The sequence below is a fragment of the Megachile rotundata genome, chromosome 3, assembly GCF_050947335.1.
Source record: "Megachile rotundata isolate GNS110a chromosome 3, iyMegRotu1, whole genome shotgun sequence".
NCBI classification, from domain to species: domain Eukaryota; kingdom Metazoa; phylum Arthropoda; class Insecta; order Hymenoptera; family Megachilidae; genus Megachile; species Megachile rotundata.
Window position 1 is genome coordinate 4,734,061 of NC_134985.1, and position 15,312 is coordinate 4,749,372.

A 15,312-nucleotide genomic window follows, 5' to 3' on the forward strand; every position below is an offset into this window, starting at 1 on the left:
GTCTTTTATAATCACAGTTTTTTTCACGTTACGGTTAAGACAATTAATTGTTGTATCTTATATTTTTGGGGTTCCCTCCAGTCTGTTGGATGCTGTCTAGCCCAATAGCAGTAACGGAACCTAGAACAAAATTCCTTACAGCAGGTAACGGAGTCAAGTGATGTCTTCCTACCTCGTTGGTTGGACTGGGCCCTGACTCTTCTGCGGTGGTGGAGCTATTGATTTTTCAAGACCTGCCGATATAAGCGAAAGCTAAGGTGCGGCATAAGGCCAACGAAGCTCAAATTGACAATAAACTATATCTTACATTTTGTTATTGTTTTATTAAAGATATTAAAAAGGACATTTTATCTTTAGAAGGAATTGTCAATAAAATAAACTCCTGTGTTGCTCTAAAAATATAAGTTTATTTTGATTAGAATAAATAAAAGGGTCTCGGCGCATAAGATACACTTTTTGGCCCCGGAAAAAAAAATTCAAAAAAACAATATGGATCGTGTAGCCTGCTTCGAGTAGACCACGCGTACCCATATTTGGCGTTCCAAATCACCGTCGTCGCTCCAGAAGAGGAGGAAATGTCTCCCGAGCAGTCGAAGTACATCGGACATACGGCGACTTGAAATGCTCATATCTCACCCACGTTTAGGGCTACAGAGCTAATCGAGTGTTCTTTGGAAAGCTGGAGAAACGTACTTTCTGATGCGTGTATCAAGTATTAAGAAAGTAGCGATGAAGATGCTACCGAGTGGAGGAACTGAAATTCATTGATTGCACACAAATGCATTCGACGGACCACTCTAGCTACACGCTCAATGTGTGCCCCCCTTCGAGGCGAACAAAATGCGATATCCCAATCGAAAATCCATTGGGGGCCCGATACTTTAATTTTGAAAAAACCGTAGATGGTCGCACCCGATTTTACATATTTCGCACACCTACCTCCATATAAGCATGAGAAAGCCGTTCTGGAAGCACTTAAGCCTCGCTGTCACTCCCTTCTGCTTCCGTTTCTTCTCCGGATGGTACGAAGAGCTCCGTTAACTGCGCAGCCGGACGCAGAATCTGTGGAAAGTACCGAGCATGGGCCAAGTAGAAGATGGCAGCGGCCACATGTGAGCAGCAGCCTACTGTCCGGTTTCCATTCGAGCACTCACACCAATATCGCCGAATTCCTTCAACCTGGTCCATTTTCGGTTCGTAATCAATGTAGAGCCGGTAAGTTTTTGCGTTCACGCGTCGCGATTGATTTCTAAACGAACGATGTTTGGTGGATCACAGGAGCAGTCCAGGACAATATTAAAATAATCGGCCCCTTTCGGACACCCTCGGAGGCATCGGGAGGGACTATACCTTTTACCAGGGATTCTCCAGAAAGTGAAAGTGAAAACAAAAGAGTTTTGAAACAAAGACAGTGCAGTGACCTGTGAGTGCCACCAGCTGTGTTATAAGGTGCCAATGTCTGCGACAGGTCAACATCCGCAGGACGACCCAGTGGCAATTACCCCATCACTTTCACTCTCGGATTATTAACAAACAGGATTATTTTCAAAGAATGGGTGAGTCTTATTTTAATAAATTTCCTGTAAATTAGTAGAGACGTTAATACATTTGTTAGATCTCACATTGAAACTCTTTTTTATCACAAACGGAATAAGTATTTCCTATTAAAATACGTAAATTCGTTGGCAATATTATTGCCGGAAATAAAACAAAAAAATTTCGATATTCAATGTCACATTCCTTGTCGTTAACGAATTGCAGTATTCAATAAATTCCATTTGCATACTTTGTGTCAATTACACATAACTAATTCCGATCCTCCTTCATGAAGAATGAATAAATGAACATTATTTTCAATTATTCTGTTCGTTATTTAACTGAGTTTCGATGTAAAGACTTCTCATTTGACGTTAAGACAGTTCCGAGGAAAACTCAGTTGACCGCGCTCGCACTCCGGCGACCGACTCGAAGCTTTCGCTCCCGCTTCTCGGCGCGCGTAATCCCGGCGTTCTGATTGGTCCATGTTTTTCGTTAATATCTCAAAAACGACGCTTCAAACCCGATTTTTGCAAAGGGAAATCTTGCTTAGAATCACGTCAGCTACCCCCCATTTCAGGGACGAGGTGTGAGACACCCTGTATATACTCTGTACAGGAACTATCCGGAGAATTTGAATTGAACATTAAACACACTCCGTATTCCTGTTATTCGTTAAATTGTTGTTCGACCTCTAATTTGATTTTTCTATTTTCCCACCTTTAACCCGGTATAGTCCACAATCACTTCCTTTTTACTATTTTCTCTTCTTTTATAACCAACTCTTACATTTTCTTTCTTTTCACGCTCGGCTTTTTCGTGTAAAATAATTACCGCTCGACCGACACGAAGCGCGGCAAAATCCAAATTAAAGAAAATACTTTTTCTTTAAATACATATACATATAAGTACATATTGTTGTCTGTTAACCCGCTTGAATAGATCACTTTTTAATATTCTGAAAGTACAGTGGGATTAATAAAGATTATTCCGTTAGAGTTCAAAAATTATTATTTATTTCATAGTGCAGGATAAATTTTTTTCTTGAAGGATTTTCGCACAGGAATAACACAGGAGGAACTTCTGGACAAAACAAATAATGAATTTATTCATATTAATGCAGCTTCTGCAAAATCAAAATATAAATCCCAATCTGTCCAATTTACAAATTTCAAAGATATACGTTACACATTTGTAACGACTCTGGAACCTAGGTTCAGATGTTAACAGCGCTAGTGAGGTAAAGAGCGGCTTTTACCAACTGAACGACTCGTTTTTACAAATAACTAAATCTAAAGAATGTGGGATTCGTGTGGTGTCGAGTCGAATTCCAAGAAAAAGGGGAAAACACGTAGCCCGAAATTGCGTCGCATAAACATGCACGTGTTGTTGATCGAGAACACGTGCGCCTATAGCTAGAATCTAGTTTTTACCGAATCATTCGAGAAACGACAGGTTCGAGCTTGTCCGTTACGATTCGCGAATCGACAAGTTCGTCTGGGATCGGTTTGGTTCGGGGACCTTCGTAACCGTTACTGCTACTCCGCGGAGGCGCGGGGTGGTCGAGCGGAAAGCGAAGCGGGTACGGCACGCGCCCGAAAAATCAGTTGCTAATCGGCAATCGAAAGAATTATAGCTCTTGCACACGCGTCATTGTCCGCCACGGATTAGTTGTGTCGAGTACAAGTATAATTCAGTTCGGTGCGAGCTACGATCAGTAGATCAGCTGCATTTTTCCTCGCGTTGATTAAATTCTAATATCGTTAACGAAATTAAGAGTGTAGAGTCACGGGAAACGTGCGGAATTCCCAACGCAGCGTCCTAACGTCTCGCTGTCTCTCTCGAACCTTCGAGAAGATCTCGCGCGGTCTTATCAACAACACGCTGTCTTCGGCACGCGAACTACCTTTTTCTAAGCAAGCCCCGCGCGGCAGCTTTTTGTTACGGCCCCAGCGCCTATTTACAATTCCTAGTCCAGCACTAGCGAATTTATTACAGCCCCAGCGCCTATTTACATTTCCTAGTCCAGCACTAGCGAAATATTATCACGGCTCCAGCGCCTATCTTTATTCCTAGTCTAGCACTAGCGAATTATAACATCGTGGTTGGATCCAACCCTTCCCCCCCCCCCCCCCCCCCCTCTTTCTCTCGATTCATTTGGAATATTGTCATACGCACACACAAACACACACACACACACGTTATTTCTGTTCAAATTGTTGTATCTTCATCGAGGAGGTTTTTTTACTCGGCATAGCCGGGTTTTTCCTCCTCTGGAGCAATAAATTCTTCTTATTGTCCCCAACATCGAGCAATTTTATTCGAAAACCTTCCCATCCATCCCCTTTAAAACAAAACATAAATTGAATTGCGGAATCGAATTGACGAGGTTTCGACGAAACATGTGGTGTGCGGTTAAGGAGTGAAATCCACTGGTCAATATCTTTCAACAATAAGGTTTATTCAATAAAATAATGAAGATGATGAATTTAACAAATAACAAGTAACAAATAACAACAAAATATGAAATGTATACTGGTTTGATCAAAAGAAACTAAATAGATTTTGATATAATATTAATAATAGAAATAATAGAACTTGGCAAATTAAACAGTACGTAATAGATAATTGTGAATCTAACAAAATGAAACTCGCTAGTAAATACTTTATATTAAATCGTACCTAAGTCTGATCTCTGATAAAGCTACATTCGCTGTTATAAAATTAACTAAATTTGGTATTCTTTGTATATTCGATTCTCGTGTTCGAAGCTATCGCAATGACAAAATTTATTTTGATTTGTACGGTTGTGATTTATATAAATGCTCTTTGACGAAATCAATTAATATTAGCGTTTTATAGTCTACCGCAGCGAGGAATCCGACCTAACAAGGAAACATATCGAACCGCGACACACCGATTTTAATGAAACTTATGTGAAAGATAGTTCTCAAGAAAATATTTGACACGTATTTTTTTTATCGGCCATCGTTCACATTGAAGGGGTGAAAATAGCCCTCGAAGTTGGGGGTTGGAATCATATTTTTGGGAATATCTCCGGAATTAAAGAAGATAATTGGATTCTTTTTTTTTGTAAATTGTTCGTCTTTAAATAGGGAATTTTTGTGCGTAAAAAAATTTCAATAAATTGTATTTGTTTAAATAATATTTTGAAAATTTATAATTTTTGTTTAAATTTTTGCACTAAATGCTGATCGATTTTTTTGCAACTTCGTGTACGTAAACTGTGGACAAAAATAGAGGATACGTGTTTTTGGAATTTGTTGTTTGTTGCAATGTTTATTAGATATATAATTTAACATCACCTCCTGTGAAGAAGGGCAATCAGCATTTTTATTAAAAATATTATTATTTTTACAATCTTTTACAATATTCTTGACATTTTATACCTCTTCATATGCCGTTAATTGATTTCTGAATAATTATTGTAAGCGTCTCGTCGCAGGTATGAACGTGACACGGTTATAATTACCGTCGCAAGGAACATAAGCTTTTATGGCCAATACTGTTAAAAAATAATTTAATTTATTTTTATTTCCTGAGTTTCTTAAAAAATCCCAATGTTTCCAAAAGTTCTAAATATTTTATTTAGAATGAAGTCTTTACGCCTGTAAAAGTATAAAAGCAGTATTGGCCATAAAAGCCTATGACTATGATAAAAAGTCCATGACCCTTTTTGTCAGAGCGCACACTGACAGCCAAAACCAGATCTCTTAATAGGGGAGCCCGTTGTTCACTAGCTGCTAAACAACACAACGATCCAGAGTCAGATGAACAATATACGTCCAACAGGGTAGCAAATCAAAGTGACTCTACTTGTAAGTCGTGATTACTTAACTGCCACTCAAAAAACACGGGCTTCAGAGCTAGCTACGATACTACCCAGAGCGAGCTCCGAGAATCTGAAGGCGAGTTAGTAATTCGACCAAAAATTAAGTATGAGTAGCTGAGAACACTCGGTTTGATGTTTTAGCCTTTCTTGAGGCTAAGCATAGCACTCTCCTGACGAAGTTTCGGATACAAGACCGCTTGAACGGGAAGCCCGCTGTTCGCTAGCTGCTAAAACAACCCAGCGATCAAGTATCCAAATGGCATATGCCCGCTTGCCAATCGAGAACTTAGAATCAGTTCGGTTCGTACAGCGAAAATTGTTCCGATCTCTACTTATGATTTCTGAATAGCTCGACTTCGAAAACTGTTCTGCTGCCTAGCCGAGTTTCGCTTGGCCTTTTATACTCGCAGGTTCGCCGAATTCCTGGAATTTCTGTGACGTCAGAATATATAAATTTTCATATAAATTCGCTATTATACATTAATTATAAAATCGAATGGTTTAATTATATTTTAAATGTCGCTCTTTAATTAACGGCTAACATTTTGATATTAAAATAATAGTACAACAGTGTTTTAGAGAAATATACATTTTCTGTCCTTTTCTAATCAACTGCGCACAAATTCTACGTGAGCCGAATCTATTCCGACTTACAGATTTTTAGTTGAAGAAAATAATTTTGGTTCAGGCCATGAATAGTACAGTATTGGTTGATTCTACGTATATTAATTGACTTGATTAATTAATTAATTAAGTGTCTAATAATGCCGTAAATAGAAATAGTATCTCTATCCTTTTCTAGGATTAGCGCTGATCTCTTTGCTTTCGGGGCGAGCATCGCGGCACGTAGGCATATATCGTAACGGAAATTTCTCATACAAAACTATACATTTATTAGAATAAAATAAAATAAAATAATACATTATCTTGTTTTAATTGTTCTAGCTTAATATTTAATTAATTTTATGGAAAATATTACCTACTCTAAATCAAAATCGTAAGACGATCATAAGTGAATATATATATACAGGGTGTTCGGCTACTGGTGGGCATAATTTTAGGGGGTGGTAGCTGGGGTGATTCTGAACAACTTTTTCCTTTACCAAAATGTTGGTTAAAGCTTAGTTTTTGAATTATTAATGAAAAACATTGACCAATCAGAGCGCGAGAATAGCGCGCGCTCAGATGCGAGAGCGACGGGTGCAAGCGTGACGATTGACCCTGGTCGTGAACAAACAAGGCGCGCGATATCGGTAACATAGTTACCATCGTCGGTAATACGTCAGCCGGTAAGTAGTTATAAAATTCACAACTATTAATAAGTATAAATTTATTAACGAAACTAATTGTACGGATTAAGCGAAAATAAAGGTAAAGATCAAGCGCAGTTTCTTTAGGTAATTCAAAAAAATGATTATTTGTTTAACGACATAAAATGAAAGAATACTCGGACGCTTACCTCATGAGTGAATTTACGATGCGAGAATTCCTCATTAATTTTGAAGTACATCGTCGTATGACAAGAAACCTATTTACTCGCTAAAATCCACAAGAGCATATCGATACCCGCTCTATGGGATTGTCAAGTAAAAAGGGTGACTGTCATATTTGATGTTTTCCGTATAATAATAGTACAATTTTCGGAACCCACACTAAACAAACACACAATCACACAAGCACCACGATTGTCCAGTCCTTAGTATCGAAACGTTAAAAATATCCACCTTTTTTACACATCAATTCGTTTACCAAAGTTCCTCACCATGTACACATGACACATTATGAATTTATTAAGAATTGTATTTCTTTCTTCGCGTTTTGTATTTTGCGTCTCAGTTCTTTTTTTTACTTATTAGTAGTGCGTTCTTTTCTGTTCCTGTATTCTGTTTCTTTTGTACTGTATGTGAGTGTGCCTGTGTGGATTTGTTGCCGCCGCCTCCGCGTGGAAATTTCGGACCACTTCGCCAAAAAGGTAGGAGTCATTTGCTTACCCTTCTTTTTTTTGTTGCTCATTTGCGCGTGGGCGAGGGCGATAGGACCCCTGGCCCCAGTGACGAGGACCCTAGAGGCCGCGAACGGTCTACATTAACATCGTTCCCTTTACTTTCTTCTATTTCTGTATTTGGGTATTTAGGACCAATGTCCCCTTGTTGTCCACGACCCCAAGAGGGCGTGTTCCCTTGCGGACAAATACTTCGGTCTTTCTTTTGTACTCGCGCGTACCGTGAGCCCCCGCGCCGCGAAAGCCTTCCTCGCAATTGGCGAGTCGATCCATTTTCCTCGACCGTTGCTTGTAACGCGTGGGGCCCACTACAGTTTTTTTTCCTGTTCTGCTTACGTGTCCTACTTAGGGTCTTTTATCTAAGGTCTTTTACTCATTTTTTGTTCTGACCCCCTCTGATTCCCGCTCCCATCAGAGCAGCCGGAAGGGCGATTACCGCGGACGTGTGCATTGGCACTGGCACTGGCCCCGTGAAATAAATCGGCTGTGGGTGTGAGCATCGGCACGTGGAGGGCCGTTTTCCCGGACTGCCCCCACTCTAGGGAACCCCCTTCGGGCTTTCCCCCACCGATACGTCACAATATATACTAGTTACCGACTGTCGAATCTAATGGTTATGGTAATAGATACCTAATGTGCTGTCGGCAATTTCCTAATACTGTCAATAATTAACTATTCCTATCGGTGGATACAATACTGTCATGATGATGAAGGAATCAAAAAAGGAAGATTTCTCCAAGGACGTTACACAATGATAAACGTTAAGGTTGGTACCTAACTGTCTTGTTCTTTTTTAAAACAATCATTAACACATCAGTACTCACACTACAAAGCTTATATCCTTTTGCTTCCATCGGCTCATATTAGTGTAGTAGGGTTTCAAGGCTGACTAATTTCAGGGGGTAGGTCTTTGACTAGGTTGCACCTCGGTTTCAGTTCCTTTGCCTCAACTATTGGTTCCGACGGTTAATGTAGCAGTCTCTTCCGCCTCCGTTGACTTTCTTCATATGGAGGTTTTCGTGGATCTCGATTGCCGCATTTTCGTTCCGGATGGTGACGGTAGTTCGACCGATAACGGATAAAAGTCCCCCTCCAATACCACGCACACTCGTAAAGTGCAGCAACACTGTACAATTTACACGCTTTGCAATTTCTTCGCGGATCATGGAACAATCTACACCCAAATGTAATAACCATTAAATTTTGTGCACCATTAAATTACGAAACAATATAGGGTCAACCCAAGTTCTTTGATGTCTGTCATTTCGTACTATTCGTTGTTTTGCCTAGCACTGATTCTCGTCGTGGCCCGGCTTAAAACGGAAGCTACGCAGAACCAGCTGATGACCTTCTAACTGATTCCCAAGACGGTTCATTAACGTTTTCCCGTTTCTTTGAGCACTCCCGTTCGAAATGTCCCACTTCATCGCACTTTAAATATCGCTTTCGGCGCAAATTCCGCAATCGTGCCGATACTACAAGTTAGTTTGAGCATTTCCTGTAATTACGCACTTGTCTCCCGGGTTCTAGAGCTCGGTCACGATCAGGATCACGTTCAGCATCCTTTTTCACACAATTTCACAAAGTTTCCTATATCACTAACAAGGGACATCACCACGGTGTTATACGCGGATTTTAATGAAATTTACAGATGTGGTAGCTCTTCGAAAATTATTTAACACGTATTTTTTTATATCTGCCGACATGCGTGTCGAGAGGGTGAAAATACTATACAGTACACACATGGATAATAACAGACTATGGTTGATAACTAGATTATGTAAGCTTAACGAATTATGTACAATGAACTTATTGTATAGTATCAACGTTATGTACATATTTTACATTAATCGATTATTTACATTAAAGTTGAATGTTCATTGTTCCAGTCACAGATGCATGAATTAATATACCTCTGGATTGATTTTTATACATTAGTTAATCATTACAGGTTAGAGTAACTGGATCGTCTACATCGACGGGTAGTGGGCAAACGTTCCGTACGCTGTGCTTGTAGATTTTTTGGTTGGTCCTTACAATTAGCACTGGAATTATATCATTATCTCCGGGATGGATCTCAATGATGCGACCAAGGTTCCACCGTAGTGATGGTAGGTTTTCATCCTTCAGTAATACTAATGTGTCCACCTTCAAAGAACTTGCTACATTCTTGCGCCATTTTGTGCGGATGTTGAGCTTGTGGAGGTACTCCTTGTGCCATCTCGTTCAGAAATGCTGCTTTATTCTTTGAATATGCTGCCAAACTGATAACCGATTAGTAGGAAAATTGGTGAGGTCATGTTCTGGTAAGCTCGTCAATGACTCACTTATTAGGAAATGAGCTGGAGTAAGGGCATTAAGATTATTTGGATCTAGAGATAAAGAAGTCGACGGACGGGAATTCAAAATTACTTCAATTTCGGTAATATAAGTGTTTAGTTCCTCGAATGTGAAAAGGGCATCGCCTACTGTTCGATAGAAGTGGTATTTGTATGACTTCACTGCCGCTTCCCACAAACCTCTAAAATGTGGAAATCATGGAGGGGTGAATCGCCAAATAATACCTTTATTTGATAGTTGTTGAATAACTGTTTTTTGATGAATTTCTAAATTTAAGAACTGTTGAAGATCGTCTAATAATCGTTTAGCGCCTACGAAATTAGTTGCATTATCGCTATAATATCGAAACATTTCTCTTTAATAAAAAAAGGTCCGCAATAATCGATACTGACTACGTGAAATGATCGATTTCCGGTGACTCGACTCGTAGGTAAATTACCGATACAATATTCTGGAGATTCAGCTGATTTGGTCTTAACCCTTTGAGTACTGAATTATTTGAAGATTTTTATGCCCATGGGACGGATTTAATTTGGCGCTATATGGATTAATATGTAAAAGTTTTCTTAAATTCAAGTGACGGGTCAGACTCGTCCGCCGTAACTTCGTCCAAGTAAACAGATAACGAGTCTCACTCGTCAAATGTACTCAAAAGGTTAAAGCAACGAATGCATTTCCGTACAATGAATCGAACTGTTTTTTTTTCATCTATGAGCCAATACCTTTGTCGAATTGCGTTAAGGGTCCCCAATATACCCGCATGAAGTTGGTTATTATGTTTGTTACGTACTACAAGATGGGTGATGTGACCATATTTCGGTAACAATATCGAATGCTTCTGTGCGTATGGTAACTTAGACCTTTGGAGGCAACCAGCTACGCGTATTATTCCCCCGCGATCTATGTATAAACGGAGATAAAGCTAAAATTTTACTTGATCCAGAAACGTGGTTTTTTGTTTTAATTCGGTTAATTCCTTCGCAACATATTAAGCTTGCGTGCTTTTAATAATCAGGTTATGAGCCTTTCGAATCTCATCTGGTTACAAAGGTCCAGTGACTTTTATTTGTTGAGACACGTTTGTAAAGAATCACATACAGTATGCAATTACTCGTTGGAGAGTGATTATGGATGAGAGCCGTTCAAAAATATTTGCAGTGTCCGGATAACCGTGCGTCGCTTAGGTACGTCAACGGCAGTTACATATATCGCCTATAGGTCACCGTGAAGAATCTTCGGAAAGTCAGGCGGGACCCGATAGCCATAAATGATTTTTGAAAAATTCTACTGGTAACTGACCTCGAGAAATATAATCGGTTGGGTTATCTAAAGTATTAACATGTTTCCAATTACGGGATTCGGTTATATCATGAATCTTTGCCACCAGATTTGCTACAAATATTTTTAACGAATATGAAGATGATTTAGTCCAGTGTAAGGTTACTGTCGAATCACCTCAAAAATGACATGAATTAAAAGGAATCTTCAAGACTGATTTTGTAGCGCGGAATAATTTACATAATAATTCGGATGCACAGAATTGTAGTTCACATACGAGGTGTGACACAAAAGTAACGAGACTAGGTCTGTAGCTTGAAAAAACAATGGAATTGGCAGCAATTATTTTTGTGGCATCATTCCACAAGCCTCCTCTATCCATGTTGCCAATTTCGATTGAATCGGGCATACCATTTGGAAGTATTGCGTTATTTAGTGAACACGTGCAACTGCATTTTGCCGGAAAAATGTCCAACGTAAAAACCGAACAGCGAATAAACATCAAGTTTCTTGTAAAATTTGTTGAACTCTTTTGTAACATGTGATGAGACATGGATTTTTACCTATGACCCAGAAAGTAAGCGCCAGTCGATGCAGTGGAAGTCTCCAGGATCCCCAAAACCCAAAAAAGCACGCATGTCAAAATCAAAATTCCACATTAATGAAATTGTAATGGTTGAGTGGTTTCCCAGTGGTCAGACTGTTAACCAACACTATTACATTAAAGTCCTAAAAAGATTTAGTGAAAAAATTTGGAAAGAAAGGCCACAGTTATGAAGCGATGGATGGTCGTTGCACCAGGACAATGCATCCGCTCACACGGCACTGTCGGCCAAGCAGTATCTGACCAGTAAAAATATTACTGTGATGGGGCATCCTCCTTATTCATCTGATTTAGCTCCATGAGACTTTTCTTTATTTCCTAAAGTTAAATTTTGCTTAATGGGAACCCACCTCAGTTAAAGAGGTTTAGGCAGAAACGGAGAATCTCCTAAAGGGACTTCCAAAAACCTCGTTCCAAAATTGTTACCAGCAATGGCAGCACCAAATGCAAAAGTGTGTGAATGCTGAAGGGGACTACTTTGAAGGTGATAATGTCACGGAGAACTGATTCTGCAGGTACAATGATTTATTGGACTAGTCTCATTACTTTTGTGTCACACCTCGTATACACCCTTGGACAAAAAGATAGCACACATGTGGTGTATGTACACTAGATATTATGCATTGTTTTGTTTTTCTATTCTGTTCTGTTCAATCCTTGTAATAAAGACATGTAGTACGAACACGTGTGTAATAAGAGTTATTTATTGTAAAAATAACACCTCTAAGAAATCAATTAATAACACGCAAACAATTTCCTCGAGAGATAATGGTTTTTTCTGATTATGTTCTTCGAGTTTCCAGAATTTAGCTATTTGATTCTCTAACTGGTTTGCTGTTGAAAAGACTTTGTAGTAGATTTAATATTGCTTTTTAATTTTATTCCTCTTGATAAAACCCATCCTAATTCGGTATTTTGTAATATGGCAATCTGATTAGCTGATTTGTTCAGCGTGTAAAAGTCGGTAAAATAGATATTCTCCCAACAGAGCGTCGATTTCTGTGAGTTTATGAAAATCAGTATCTGCTAATTAGATTTTGTTTGATATTTGTAGACTATTCGCGTTGTAGACAGTGCGCGGATTTAGTTGCACTTTTCGGGCCGAATTCGGAGTAGACGTCTACCATGCTCCTACTCCCGCGCTAGACTGCCCACGTGACGCCGTGTGCAAGGGACGTCGTACGATAGATTTGTCGGGATCCATCCGTGATTAAAAATTTTGCTTGCATTGTTAATAATTATTATTCTTACAGATTGTTGGGTAATGGGCTGGATTTTATTCGATGTGGGGTTTTGACTCGGGAATGGAGGACGGGAATTAACTGTTAACACTTTTTACACGGGAAACAGTCCACAGTCATTTTATTTACGACTTCACAATTTAATTTTGAACTACGAGTACAAAAGGTCACACATCGACCGGTAGACGAACGTTCGATGGAACGCACGGAAATCTTGCCCTTGATCAGATCGCTGCGCACGAACGCGTCGGAAATCTTGGGCGGAACTCTGCGTTAGCTCCGAACGCGACGATATTAACGAAATTTCGCAGCGATCAAGGTCTGACCGCGGAAGCACGAGATACCGGTCGAAATAAAGGTTGAGAGTCTCGCCACGTGTTATGGCGACGGTAATTACAACGGTAATTTACACGAATTAACGGCACAAAACGGAAAATATCGCGGGCACGACGTTCCGTTCGTTTTATCTATGTTCGGTGTATCTAAATAACGGTAGTAGTTCGGCGGATTGTCACAATTTCGCGGAATTCGAATTGGAAAACAACTCGGGCGCGTGTGACTTTTCCAAGAGCCGGAACAAGAAGAACGACGGGACGATCTATGGGCATCGATCAGCGAAAACGGGGATGCGCGACAGATCTTAATCGATATAGAGCGCAGGTACGCAGGAAAACAAGGACCGTGAATAGTAACTACAATTACGCGTGAAAAGGATCGGTAATGCGCGATGCCTCGTTCGCGAGGAGATTTGTGATTCGCGAATTCTTCTCGATATGACCGTTACCGCGATATTTAATGTTTCCACGGAGACTCTCAGCTATATGCGGACATCACGGAACACAGATTATTAAAGTTATTAATACTATGTTTACATCTGTAACGACTCTGGAGTGGTTTCTTCTATAGGCCCATTCCACTAAATAAGAAGAACGCAGTGACTTAGCAGAAAAGTCGAAATCGAAAGTATTTTAATTTTCTTCGATCTTCTGGGTCGTTTGGACTTTCTTGCCGAGTCACTGACGTTTTCCTTATTCAGTGGAATAGGCCTATAGAGAAAACCAATTAAAAAAAACGCATCAACAGTAGTACCTCTTGGGCGATATGGAAAACTATTGACAAAATTGTAATTATTATAACATGTATTATTGTTATTATATGTATGTATATATAGAAGATGTTTATAGATGTAAACATAGTATTAATAACTTTAATAATCTGTAAAAATAATAATTATTAATAGTGCAAGCAAAATTTTTAATCACGGATGGATCCTGACAAATCTGTCGTACGTCGTCCCTGGCACACGGTGTCACGTGGGCAGTCTAGCGCGGGAGTAGGGGCACGGTAGACGTCTACTCCGAATTCGGTCCGAAAAGTGCAACTAAATCTGAGCACTGATATAGGGAACGATATAAGAATGGTAAGAAATTTTCTTTCCAGTCGTCAGAAACCGTTCTCGCAGATATCTTGTTTTGCAAAAAAAAAAAGTAAAATTTGGTTGATATCGGAACATGCCGGTTTTCTGAAGTTTTTTCTGAATTTTTTTTCCGAAAAGTTTTACAATGAAAGAAATAAAATTTCCATTGAGATTTTCCATTCACGAATCTTCCGGGATGTTACACATTGCTATTATATCAGGAAATTAGTGAACAATGACAACAAAATATTATAGCGAAAAATATTAATGAATACCGACAAAGAACTGAACTGGCGGTGACATTACATATTATGGACTTGTGTTATTTCCATGAATAGTTACGATCGACGGAACCATTTAGTAACGGGAAGACACTTTCAATAAAACACGATTGATTTCAAACAATGGATGAATCTTACTTTATTTGTTTATAAATATACTCGTATGTACACACAAAGTTACTGAAATTTCATTTGCTCGTTTTGAGGGCCATTCTTAAACATCCCCCCCACGTCCGATCTTGATGAAACTTGACCCATTAATGAGGGGGGGGGGGGGTGTTAAATATGATGATGCAAAACCAATCTGCGGAAGCGCCCCCTAGCGGAGATATGAAAATTCGAAAACTGCCATTGCCGGTCTCACGCAATGCCTATATAGTACTGTATCAATGCTGTTCCCATCAGGATCGAATATTCCTCACCTCGAGAATCTTCGCCAGCTCTCAAATCACTAACATCTAAGGGTGAATATCGGTTTCATGCTGTCCCTGGCTCGTAACGCCGTCACTTGCTTACACAATTGCTCCTCACTTGCTCACTCACTCGCTCACTCACTTTCTCATAGCCTCATCATTCACCTACTAGCATTCATTCCGTTCACTTCATCATACAATGGTTAGGTTAGGTTAGGTTAGGTTAGGTTAGGTTCTTCAATGTTAAATCATTTTATTAGTCTCTTTTTGCGATTCCTGGAAGATTCTCTCGCTGATCGAGCTGCGAGGTCATTTCGAGCAAAAGAAACTCCTTTTCTTAAAAAATC